The sequence below is a fragment of the Hylaeus volcanicus genome, chromosome 3, assembly GCF_026283585.1.
Source record: "Hylaeus volcanicus isolate JK05 chromosome 3, UHH_iyHylVolc1.0_haploid, whole genome shotgun sequence".
Taxonomy (NCBI): Eukaryota; Metazoa; Arthropoda; class Insecta; order Hymenoptera; family Colletidae; genus Hylaeus; species Hylaeus volcanicus.
The window spans coordinates 9,583,475-9,597,485 of NC_071978.1; the positions used below are offsets into that span (position 1 = coordinate 9,583,475).

Below are 14,011 nucleotides of genomic sequence, written 5' to 3' on the forward strand. Positions count from 1 at the left end.
AAGCTCATCGACGCGTCAAAGTGGTCCCCTCCAATTTCATAGGGAGGTGAGCAAACAGGAGTGCTTAAACCACTTTTCCATTTAGAACTGTCTTTTCATGCAAAAAGCTGGAAATGTCAATCGTACTTTCATCCGATACACGAAATCATTTACAGTGGCCACTTTTCAAAGGAGGGCTGGAAACACAGACGGACGAAGGAACAATAGTTTGTTTAACAAAGGATGGAGGATCGTTGGTTACGGGACACGTGTAGGAACGTAAAACGATAGTAATTGCAGCTGGAGTATTTTCGCATATATTCGTAATGCAAACTTGACAAATAAAGACACTTGGAAACATAATTTGTTTTTTGTAGTGGCACTAATTCACTATCTATAACTCATGTAATAGCTGAACTCCGTTATTGAAATTTGTATCAGATAACATTAACAATGATATGTCACGGTATATTATTGAAGTGATCTCAAGTATAGTTAAAACAAATAATTTATGTTTTAAAATACCACTATCTGTAGCTACATAAGCTATATCGCTCATACAATAACTCAATTGTATTATTGGTATGTTTATATTGAAAAGTAAACGAATATATATAAATTTTTTTTTTAAATAAACATACCAACATGGTATCTGCGTCAATCGATCTCCAATGAAACGATTAAAGTGTACCATTAATACATCAACGATCCTTACGGATCTAACAGGATTGTTATATCCACTTTTCCCTTTAAAACTGTCTCATCATGCAAAAGGCTGGAAATGTCAATCGCCTTTCCATCGGATGCACGAGATCATTTGCAGTGGCCACTTTCAAAGGAGGTCATGGAATTCAGATAAACGTCGATCGCTAGGGAACAATGCGCGTACTTTGTTTAACAAAGGACGGAGGATCGCCGGTTACGGGGCACGTGTAGGAACGTGTAACGATAGAAATCGCAGGTAATTATCGACGTTCGTCATAATCGGGGGGTTACATAACAGTTATATTGCACGCGTGCATTACGCAACGGCATTATTTGCGTACAGCCTCTATAAATCCCATTAGCCTTCATTAATGTTCATCCGTAATCTGCATTAAACGAGCTTAGTTCCTAACGAAAAGATAACGAAATACTGCCAAGGCAATTACTAGAATAATTGCCACCGGATTCGCAAGACCAGTTGCCGTATGCTATTTATCGAACACATTTTCCGATTTTCCGAATCGAGCTGGCGGTTGTAACTTTATCGCGTCTATCGGGTTTCTCGGTGAAAGTTCGCCGAAATTATATTGCACCGCCACTGGCGGAGTTGCTTAGAGGTTGTGACCACGTTAAATTAGCTCGATGTATGAGACAATATATCAGGCAAGCAGAAACTCATATGCAAGTGCATGTAGTTCTATTGAATTCCAATTATAATTGCAAATGACCCTGGGGCACGTTCGGCGACACATTGTACGCATGAATTACGTGTACGGGCGAGGTGCGATACGGTAATGCAAAAACTATAATTAGAATTAGAGGAGTATTTTTAGTTTGAATTTATTTTGTTCGTGATGGTCTTGAATATTTATTTTTGGAACATTTTCAACGAGGGAACATGATTGTGTCTGAATACTATTGCGAATAAAAAGAAGAAGAAACAATTGAGTTTAGAATGTTACCATTGAAGAATATTATTTATTGAAATGATTAGTGTCATTATAGACTTATATTTTTTAAACATTTAGACCTTTATTCGAAGGATAAATTACTTCAGAATAAAGGCAATTCAATAATCTTTATTTTGAAGAAAGAATGAGTTATTTAAATCTGGAATGTTAACATTTATTAATAGTTAGGAGAATGTGTAAATTATATAGAAATTATTTTAAACAAAAATACTACACGTGAGTAATGTTTTATTTGCTTAAACGACGTTTCATGTGCACAAATCAGACATCGCTATTTTTGAAATGATATTAGCGAATCGCAAGTATGATAATCATAATGAAATACATGATATATAAATATATCATTATGCTAGATTCTTTTACTCTACTCATATGAAATAATTCTCTACTTGGAACAGCTATTATTATTACAATTTTTATTTTCGTTTATGAACCATTCCATAGAAAATAAGGATTCAAATTAATTTCAAGCAGTTGTGTCTTATTTTTATTTCAGTTGAAATTTTCACCAGTCTAACGCCAATCTAATAGATTTCTGTCTTCTTCGAAAAGACGTTCACTGTCATAAAAAAGAAAATTTCGGAAGCTGGATATACGTTTGCGTATTGCTGATCCGCGCGGTTCTCCTAAATATATATTATGTCTCCGAATTATAACAAGCATCCCGAGATTATGCAAATGTTTAATCGCGAAGGAGCCCACTAATGGGAAGAAATTGCAGCGCCGGCGTCAGATTAAGAGTCGCCCTCTCAAGGACCGAGCTTGCAGAGACAGCGAGAGCAACCGCCCTAAGAACTCCTGCTACCTTTAACCGCTCGCACCCTTTTTACTCCGCCCTGCTTGTCGCCTCCGCCGAGATAAGGATTTAATTTTTGGCCACCTTTAATCCTAATTCCGAGTTACTTGGAAAGCGGGCCACACCACCTTGCCGCGTTCACCCTTTTCCAGTTTCTGATCTTAACCGCGAGCGACGATGAGTCGTTTTACCAGCGGGATGATCATTACTTCCAACCACTTGCATCAACGACGTATTTCACACGTTCTTTTCTGCGATTTTCCTTCGACTGCGTTCTTACTAGTTACGCGTCGAGGGCAGTTTATTAATTGACAATTATGAGTTGAACGGACAAATACAAATAAGTCGATACTAGAACTGGACACCATTTGGAGAACAAATGTTTGAGATATTATTTTAAATAGTATATACTATAGAATTGAAATAAAATAAATTTTTAGACTAGGTAGTGATATTTTTGTAAATAGAATATTTTTATTTTCATAAACTGAAGCATGAAATGAAATACTTGTATCTTAAATTTAGATATGTATCTATTTCAAATGAAAGAAATATAATATTTTTTGACGATAAAAATATATTCAGGAGACAGATAACATTATAGAACAAGAAATAAATAATGTATAACGTTTGTATATCTAATACATATACTTCATAAAATACCACACTTCAATCGTCCCTAATTATGAACTATTGAACTCACGGCATAAAGATAACAAACAGGAGTTTCTTTTAGTAGATAACGCGTTATTCAAACTTTTCACGAGAAGTATCCTCTTTAAGGACATCCTATCGGGACTATTTCTTTAGGCGATAAGAACTTTTGTATCCACTTTAGCCAGAGTTTTATATTGGCAATACAGAATCGATAAGGACAAAGATTTTTTTGATTAAAGCGAAGATGGAACTCACCATTGAACATCAAAATAATGTTAAGATACAAAAAATATGGTTTAAAATTGCGATAATAGAAGCTGTACATAAATTACGGAAATCCCTACAATGACGGGTGATGATAATTGTCTGGAATAACAGTTCAGAGGAAAAAAGATTACACCCACACTTTACCGTCGTTATTACTAATCTCTGATCTCTAAACAAGAATGATACCTGGAATTGTATTTCAGTGTAAAATACACGAAAATATGAGAACATTGTGTTGAGAAAATGTAAATACACAAGAACGAATAAATAATTAAAAATAAAGTACACGTTACAACGTTTACGAAACATACTTTGATTTACGTTTGTGTTCTTCAGCCGTATCTATAAAAACAAAAATTTGCAAATAAACAAAATCCTAACAAAGTTCAAGGAAGAGGCTATCTAAATATCGAGAACCTTTATCATTTTCAATCAAGTACAACGCCAATGAAAGACAAACGTAGAGACACTTTGCGCGACGGAAACGTTCCCGCTGGACTAATTGAAAATGTTTCATCGCCTAAAATTAATGTAAATATTATTATTCCTTTCCACTCTCGCGCGCCGCTTTTTCGGGATAATCGCTCGGATAATAATAAGAACCCTCCCCCCCGCCGCTCGTCGTGTCCCGTCGTATTTTAATACGTCGTCGACTGGCAAGCGACAAAATTCCTCGCAGGAAAGGCCCTTTAGTTTTAATCTCGTTACTTAAATTCTATCAAGGGGATAACACCTAATAATTCGTTCCTAGGACGAACTCGTTAAAGAAGCTCAACTTGGTCCCGATATAACTTTGTTAGAGGGTGTGCGTAAAAACATTCGACCTTCCTTTGAATACAGGCTGAGGGAAATAATAAGGAATGTAATTGACACGAAAAATGCAGTTATCCGCGCCAAAGTACCCGCGTAATCGATGAACTCGCAAGGAACATCCGCAGAACTGTCCCACCCTCGTTTTTGATGTAACTTTGCAGGTTTATGAGACGACCAAAAATACGATTAACACTAGTAACTCGGGCAAAAGGTGGATGGGACGTTAAACAATCGAAGGGGACAAAAAAAACACTTTGGAAAAATAATTTTACACCAGTATTGAGAATTTTAGTGTACTAATAGTGTGTCTTAGGAGATATGCAAATTAAAAACAATGCCAGCGTAAAGAAATATAACGACTTTTTAATGAAAATTTTTGTTTGAACGGATTCGTTGTTATCTGTTACCGTTCATGGCACGATATCGTATTGTCAGCAGTGTAGCGTCGGGTAGAAGTCACAAAAACAAGCTGCGCTGAAAAAATACGATTGAACTGGTTACGCGAGGGAATCGATTTATCGAATGTAATTTTACACCTATCTCTCTGTATTTCACTGTAACTTTCCTGGAAATAACACAAAACACCAACGGCCACTTTTTTAACGAAATGAATTGTGTTTGAGGAATTAAACGAGTGATGTAGACAAAAGTTAATTAATAATTAATAATTCGCATTGTATTTAATGAGGGGGTTCGATAATATTATGTAAAATATATATAGAATGATCAATGCAAGCTCCTATTGTGCTCGACTACTGCATAATAATAAAAGGATATCCTGCAATACTTGTCCATCACCACCACAGTATATCTTCCTATTTTAATGATAAATTTAAGGAACAGAAAAATTAATTTTTCAGTGAAAATAAGTTATTGATAATGATGCAAATTACTCAATCCTCTAACAAGCACCTTACGTATCTCAAATTTTCGAACCTCTGATGTAAAAGTACGACAATCTTCGTTGCTAATAAATTATTTCACCAAGATTTGAATATTATGATACGAAGGATGATAAACGTATGTCACGTACTGATGCAAAATTATTTTTATTAGCTCTAGGTATGAAAATCTCGTCATTATGCGTTGAAGGAACCATTACACAGTACGTTCATACCTCGAGCAGATTAATAAACTTCGTACACGTGTTAGTAGAGTTTTCATCTCCATTTTGGCACGCTATAGCAGAGAGCGAGCTCGACGGTGTTCCCTGTGAACGAGCGTTACCCAGTTGTACAAACAATTAAACTAATTGTTAAAGTGATAAATACATACGCGCGGGCCGTATATTCCCCCAGGATCGATATACTCGGTGTACACGGGATGTACCCGCGTGTACGTACTCAACTACACAGGAAACACGATGTTACAGGAGCTTCTCCGAGTGGCGGGTGTTGTTCTTACTCGTAGCGTGAACATACATACATATCCGGGGTGCATGGGATGACTGGACAAGGGCAAGTAGGACAGGAAAAAATGTCGCAATTTTGAAAAAAAAGGACAATGGGTCCTTTTTAAAAATTCTAAATTTTTTACTACTTCATAGTTGTCCAGTAAGTAGAAACACATGCATGAAAAGAAATATATTGTTATATCAATCTAGAGAATTATTCTAGAATTCTAAGGCCTTTTTTAGGACATTATAAAATTAAAAATCAATTCAAAGATGGCCGATATTCTTGGAAATTATGACTTCGTGTATCTATCTTATACTTTTATAATCATAAAATAAGTAGTCTACGTCAAGATCATAACATTAAAGTGTAATACAAAATTATTTTCTGCCACATCGATTATTGCCTCTGTTACCAACTACTCTACACACCTTGTTATTACATTTAATTAATATTTATGTGTAAGTGAATGCGTTCTTCAATTCACTCGTATTTCAACAGAAAATTGTAACGTTCAATTAGTATTATCGTTTTGCGATCGTATTTCATGCCATTTTTTTTACCTTGAATCTTTCGTTTGAAACTTTTTTTTCCAACTGACAGCTAACCGATGATGCATCGAACGTTGAGTACAGGAATGAACACGGTTTCCAGTAGAATTAAACATGCACAGCCGATAAATATCTGCGCTGCCGGTTTGGTTATTTTCCGTTTCAATTTGTGCGTAACTTAGTACCGAGGGTACGACTACATCAAGTAATGAGGTACGCATTTTCCGTGAAAATGGCGATATACCATTGCCATTTCATCGACAAATTCCGAACAAACAGTTATTTCTGACAAACGAACCAGTCTCATTGAAAGTTGATACATTGAGTTCTTTTTTCTTTGTTCTGATTCGTGTTGAGCCATTAAAATTGAGCAGTATGTTGGTCCAACGTTCCATTGAAAAAAGTAACATAGATATTTCTTGCCAGAATTTGAAATTAAAATTCAGAAAAATAAAAGAATGAGGAACTTTATTCGAAATTATAGTACAGATTGTTACCTAATCGGGTATGCAATTACTTCAAGTATCAATGTAGCATTTGATGTAGAAAGTTTGGCTGTTTCATTGACAGTTGGTTAGATATATTCATCATTTCTGTTTTACATAAATCTCAAAAAAATGTTTCACGGTTCTATTCAACAAAATTTTGAAGTTACAAAACTATTTTCTCCATCTGAAAATTTTCCACGTTTTAAAATGTATTAAACCCTTCTACTAGGAACGACAGTTGCGTTAATAATAAAATGTAAAATTTGAAACATTTTATACGGGCGAAATTGATATTTAAATTATGAAATTTAATTCTTCCTTTTTACTGCAAAAAAGTAAGCATAAATTTGCTGAAATATTCTGTTTTTAATTATTATGCTACTAGAACAAAATGACGAAACAATTGTGAATCGCAAAGGGTTAATCTAAACTTTCTGTTTGAACTGTTATAATGGATTATGTGTATTCTCTTGAACGTATGAGCAATAAAGATAAATTTATTTATTTTACATCAACGTTTCGGTTTATGTTAATGATATCTTGAAACTTTTTCAGTAAAACAAAAATTACATAAGAATAATACAGAACGTCATAAAAAATGGATATTAAAAAAGAAAAGAAGTGCTTAGACAGCAGAATTCGGATGAAAATTAATGGATAGAAATTTAATATGTCTTAGCTCCTCTAAATAAAATTAATTTGTTAGATTATCCCAAGATTTACCAAAATTGTTCCGATACCCTTTTTTATTCTATTCGCTTATAAACATCCACTTTTTTCAACCATTACAGATTCTAAAACGTAATAAAATCTTTCTTCCACCTTTTAATAATCTCGCGCAGTAAACAAAGGGCAAAATGGATATCCATTTAGTTTTGTTATTGCGTTTCAATGGTAACAAATACAATTTTATCGTCACTGCAAAGTACAAATTAAGCGTATATTATTTGTGTTATCGATTACAGACATTTTGATTCGGGAACGAAAACTCTCGTACGATACGGTAATAAATACACAACCACTCGAGAAAGCTAATGAAACGGAATTCAATTTTGTTTAGTTATTATACGAGTCGCACTTGAAATCTCCAGTGATAAATGGTTTTTACAGTTTACGACCATATTATTCGCGAGGTTTGTTATTTCATCACTGCGCGCCGTCTGCCGTACTCCAACAATTAATTTTTCAACGAAACAGGTAAATTCTCCGGCGCAATCCCCGTTATTAATTCGTCGAAATGTTTATTCAACGTTCCGTCCGCTCTTCGTACGTGCTTCTAAATACACCGTGGAGGAAAATATTGACGATTGTAAATTCGCAAAACATTTGTTGTCCTCGTATTTCAACAAAACTAAGTTTTTCGTTTTATATTTTTATTTCTTTTATTGTGGTATGTTGAAATTTTGTTTATCATTCTATCACCTGTGTCGTATTAATGTCGTGAGAATGAAACTTCCACCGTGTTTGCAATTCGAAGGATAACGTGCATCGATTACTACATATTTCCGCAATTAGATAACGTAAACTCGTATTTAGTACCTCCGATTATAGTTAAAGTTTCATTAGTTATGGAGAATTGTGTTGACGGAAGATGTCTCTCATAAATTGTATGCGACACACGCCACGGTTCTGAATTATTAAACCTCGCGGATATTAGACCCGGGGAATTAATCGCATGTGTGTGTATGCACGTGCATAATACACGAGTTGCTACGACTGACCGAGCATTAAATATATCGCACTCTTCCACGAGCGGAGCTTCCTCGCTAAAGCTGCTTTCTGCTCCCTGCTGTGAAATTGCTTCAAGTCTACACCGATGAGTTCGAAGAGCTTTCGATATTTTCGTAGCTTTATGTATCATCACGCTTAAACGAAACCTCGCTTGTGAATTTTATGTTTAAAATTGTGACGTCGTATGATTTAACTATAACACCTAATGTACCAGTCTTGCATTTGTCCATTCTTTACATTAATTTTATTCTTGCTTTACATTACTTTACATTTGCATTTGCTTAGATATCCCTCTATATAATTCTCCAATTAGGGATGCTAGTGTTTAGTTTGTTCGGTAAAATGTATTGTCATGTTTAAAATAATATTTCAATGTACCGTTAAATTAATAGCAATATCCATATATTTCAAGCATATAATTTACTAAAAATGAGGAACCAAATGTTTTCATCAAAGCGTTACTAATTATATTAACGAAATAATTTAAAAACGTCGATGATCGCGTCAATGTCGAAATTAGATGCACCTACCTTAGCGTATGATTAAATAATAACTATATTATAATGACAACGAGGGATCAATTATTCGTACGATTTCGATACACCCTTTAGGTGTAATGGTTCGTAAATATTTCATCATGTACGTTTTAATGCTTACATACGTCGAAGGTGTTTCGTGTACTCTGTCGAAATAAAATTCCTCAGCTCGTTAATTTACATCATTACTATAGGAGCTTTGTTAATAAAATATCTATGATCGTCTGACGAAATTACAATAATTATTAAATTGTGGCCTCCAATTTTAAAAAGAGCTTCTTTCGATTTTATCTCGATTGTCCTCCATAAATATTTCGTTTTCTACCTTCACTTATCTTTGGCTCTGTTGCTTTGCTTCTCCTCCCCTTCCGTTTTTCTATCACCGATGCCAGAAATTACATCGAGGCTTACCTCGCTTGCCACAACACCTGCAACGTTCCCACCCTGCCATCAGGATATCTATCGACTTTCTTTAATCTTTATAGTCGAAAGATCCACAATCCAGATATTTTTACATCGGATATACCGTTTATCGAGAATCACGTGTTCTACACGTGTTATTGCGCGTGACAGTCCACCACGCGTCCCTTGGTAACTTATATATTATTTAATATGTAAAAACAAATGCTAGATTATTCAGCAAATGAGAATTGTTCTTGGTGATTCGAGCAATTTATTAAATTAGAAGTATTAACGTTTTCCATCCGTTGAATATTCTCGGTAAAAGATTTATCATTATGTCACAGTATAAAATTTAAAATAACTTAATAATATAAAATTGAATAGAACGTTATTTGATTAAACACAGTAATAACGTTAACAGAAATGGAACAGTGTTCCTGTGAGTATAAAGTTTCGGTTGATATAAATTGACGTAATTTGACATAAAATTTCTGGCTAGCAAAAATTATATGAAGTGGGAGATGACACAAAAATTTACTAATTTTTAAAATAATGTACCTCGACAAGCAAAAGTTACATAGCCTCTTTATAAATATATATCTAATTTCGATCGTATGTAAGCACAGAAATATAAAATAACGAATAGTAAAGGAGTGATCTTACGTAATGTCGAATCAATAAAGTTACAGTATTGGTAAAAACAGGGGAAAAATACCAATTGTTTTAACTATGAGTAACTCAACATCAATATATGTTAATCGAATCTTCATGATGAAGTGCGTGTCTGTAATCTGTCGAAACGTGTAAATGGAAAAAACATTTCAATTATTTTTTTCAAGCTACTGTAATGATTTAACATTTCTTTAAGCATTAATACCCAACAACTAGTAATTGGAGAATATTGTATTCACGTGAAACATGTTAATATTACGCTTCCTATTACTATTTCAAATTTCAAGCAGTTGTTAATTATAAAGAGTGCAAGTTTGCACAGGATTCCGTTTTCGTTGAAAGACTGAACCGCAGGAATATATCACGGTACATTAATGAAGGCGGAAAAAGAAAGATACCCGAGCTCTTCAGGAAGTGAAGCACTCAAGAAAGTTAAGTTTACAATCAGGTACGTTGAGAGGAAAGGCAAACCTACCTTCGTCCTACAAGTTAAAACCGCCTGGCGCGGCTAATAGCTCCGAGCACCGAATGACACGCGACAAAATAAAATGTCCTTTCTAAAGAGGTTCTTATTTCAGAAGACATCGCGCGCGCGCGCCGCTCTGGAAAGGGTATAAAAATGTTTTCCAGATGCAAATGAAATGTGGCTATCGTTACCAAGCAAAATGCTAGCCTCAAAGGAATACTGTTTAATTTTTCTTTACCTCTTTACTTCGTCATATCACATATAATATTAAGTGGATTATGCTCCATTTTATAATATTGACTTACATTAAATATTATGTTATCAAGTCATTTTATATTTTATATTATGGCACTGACACAGCAGTACTTATCAGTGCAATGAAAATTGAACGACGATCACACTAAAAACATAGAAATAGAATCCTTGGGGATACAATACTCTATTCATAGAAACATACGTTTTATACAAATTTTTGTAACTATTGTTACAATATATTTGAATATTCTATATTCAAATGAATATTCTATATTCACTCTGCAGACATCTATTTTCGAAAAATGAAGGTATTAACACTTTAGACTATTATCATAGTAATTCTTTGATGGTTAAATGCCACAATAATTATGCAAATAATTACAGATTCTGGATTAAAAATTTACCAATGAAATTTCTATATACGATTAACTGCAATTAATTTATTATTAGCACAACTAACTTGAAATGATTAGTACCCATTGCTACAACGATTTTCTACATTACACTCTGTACATAAACAACGTATATAAACCACGTATTGCATATAGACTAAGAATAATATTTAAAATATTCTTTCTTTGGATTCTACGGGGTGTGAACCTAAAATTGGCGAAAAAGAGCCTAGAAAGAGCTCAGTCAGCATGTCGAAACTCGTCCAGCGTAAGAAACCCTCCCAGAACATATATAACATCGGGAACGACATACTTTGCCGACTTTCCGTTCGGTAACGCGTAGGTTGTAGATCATTAAACGAATAAGGAAGAAGTTTCCCTCGGTTGCTCAATGGTAAGGGGTAGTTGAAAGTCGTTGGAAAGTGAAGGAACGTCCCGTCGGGGGTTTGGGAGACGACTTCTTGACCTTGCGACTTCCGTCTACGACGTCGTGCTCGTTTCCGTGGATTGTGAAATTACCGTGTAAACGCAACTGAAAACGCTGGGCGTAAATACGATTCGGGACCAGAGATGCACGAAGGAGAACGTCGAATAGACGAGGGGTGACTTCGAACCGACACGGCGCGGCGCAGGGCGAACGAAATGCTGCGACAAAGTGAATTTCGGGAGTTTCGTGACACTTCCGACGATATTTCGTAGGAACAGACGTTCGCGTCGAGAAGATGAACATCGAGGGAAACGCCACGCTGTCTGAGTCGGCGAAATTTTATAACAAATTATCGCGAAGGTTCACTGGTTTTTTTTTTATAACTTTCTGAAACGTAGGAATTGTTTGTTAGACGCGTTCGTTTAATTAGTTTGTTTGGAGATTGTTGGAGAAGTGAAAATTCATATTGGATAGACATATGACATATGTGTAACTGTGTTAAATTTGTTAAATAACCGTGCAAAATATAATATGTGGCACTCTTTGTTATATGTAAACATTTTTAGTATCGTATTCTATATTAAATTACCCTGATAATGGCTTCAATAAAGGGAAGACAAATTAATTCGTGGTTGACAAAGGAGCTGTCATAGTTGTTTTAACATCGTGTGTTTATTTAACTACCTATTTGTCTTTGAAATAAAACTGCAGTTTATGAGAAAAATCTAAAGGAGAAATCTTCATTGCATACATTAACAATATACGTAATTATTAAAGTTCACGTATTCTATATTGTAATTTGTAATTTATATATTTTAATATTCACATGAAAACAATTCTTTTTCCGTACTCGGAGGAAAGTTTTAAAATATCGCAAAGCTCGCGGACAGCGACCCTATATCCTCTAAAATATTTGAGAACGTAAGTAATCCAGGCCGAAGAATCAATTTCGCCAAACTCTTAAAATTCGTCTCGAAAGTAGCAGGCGGCTTTCGAATTGAAACTTCTGATCACAAACATTGCTTTATCTACAGGAGAGCGATTATAAAGTTATTTAAGCCGCGAGTTCTGATTGCGAAGGGAGATTCAAATTTCAATTAAAACCGAAATTAAAACCAATTAAAAAAACCGAAACGAAATTCCCCGGTGACATATATTAGATTTTCCAGCAACGACTAACAATTCGATCCGTGAAATTTCTTTGAAAGCGATTTAATATGATACTTAGAACGCGAGACAACGACTTCGCGAATTATGCGCGTTTAATCGCCCCGAAGAGTAGTTATGTAGCGCGTTAGTTAGACTGTTGGAGTTTCCAACAATTGAAAACGGTATTAATAGTAAGTTTCAAACTGTTTAATGAAGAAGTGTCAGCACAATAGCTTCCATTCGAACTTCACACTCCAGTTCAATGGTATTAAAAAAAATTCCACTCGTTTTTCGCGTTTGCTTACTCGTTGGAATTGATAGCCACCGTTTAAAAGTTTCTCTATTAACTGAGAGACGCATTTTCCATTGTAACTGGTTCATTATTTACACGGCTAATGCCGTTCACATCTTTTGCGTACGAATTACGGAATAAATTTCACCGCGTTACAACATATTTAAAAGTGACCGAGATCCAGCAAATCACTAGGAACGTTTTTTTACCAACACATTATTCCGTTAGGAGATGTGAATATCTGCTGATTTTACTAAAACCCTCATTTTTTCAATTTCTAAATTATCATTAATGCTTAATAAAATAGCAAATTTCCTTCGTTTTTTCAGCAGATATTGACGTCTTCTAACAGAATAATTTGTTCAGTAAAAAAACAAATTTGTTGGTTTGAAACTGTTAACTGAATCGTTAATAGTCCACTTACAAGGTTCGAAATTAAAACGTCGAAATTATCATATCATAGCCCCGTAGTTAAAGTGTTAACAAAGAAGAACATATTTTGAGTTTAATACTTGTACTGTAAAATTACGCCTAGTTGTGCATTCAAATATATATTTAAATCTTTATAGAAAATTCCTGAATTTCTCTGCCCAGACCCCTTTAAATACTTTTGTTTTACGTCTAATTGATCGGTTGATCATCAGCGAAGAATTTAGCTAACTTTATTACTTAGTAACATTAAATACTATCCTAGAGATTCCTATAATTTAATATTTACTATTTATTCTTAGTTAATTCGATTCGAGCGAAGCGAAAAGCCTGTTCCAAACGTTCGCGCCGATTAAAACCCATACAGAAATTTCAGTAGAGACTTACCGCGATAGTCAGACAGCATCAGCCACAGGTTCGTCGAGAATGGTCGCGATTACCCGCACAGACGGTCGATCGCGTTGGCGTTCATTACGAAACGGGTCACAACGCCTCTTCGTTTCACAATTTAAAGCACGATGACCCCACTTTTCCCTGCGTTGTTCATCAGGAAGTCGAGGTGTCACGTGCAACCGAAGTACGAGTCGACAACTCGCGGCCCCCACGTGACGTGTCATGTGCGTACCCGCATGAAACAGG

General features: G+C 35.0%; 1 long non-coding RNA gene across 1 annotated transcript in view; it reads right to left on the minus strand.

Annotated features, from left to right (window-relative positions):
- The window catches only part of LOC128874190 (uncharacterized), a 102,128-nt gene extending 88,356 nt beyond the window's left edge, over positions 1–13,772 (minus strand). Inside the window, exon 1 of the long non-coding RNA XR_008456596.1 lies at positions 13,760–13,772. This is a non-coding gene — a long non-coding RNA (uncharacterized LOC128874190). The remainder of the gene's footprint in view (positions 1–13,759) is intronic.
- Positions 13,773–14,011: the final 239 nt, after the last annotated feature.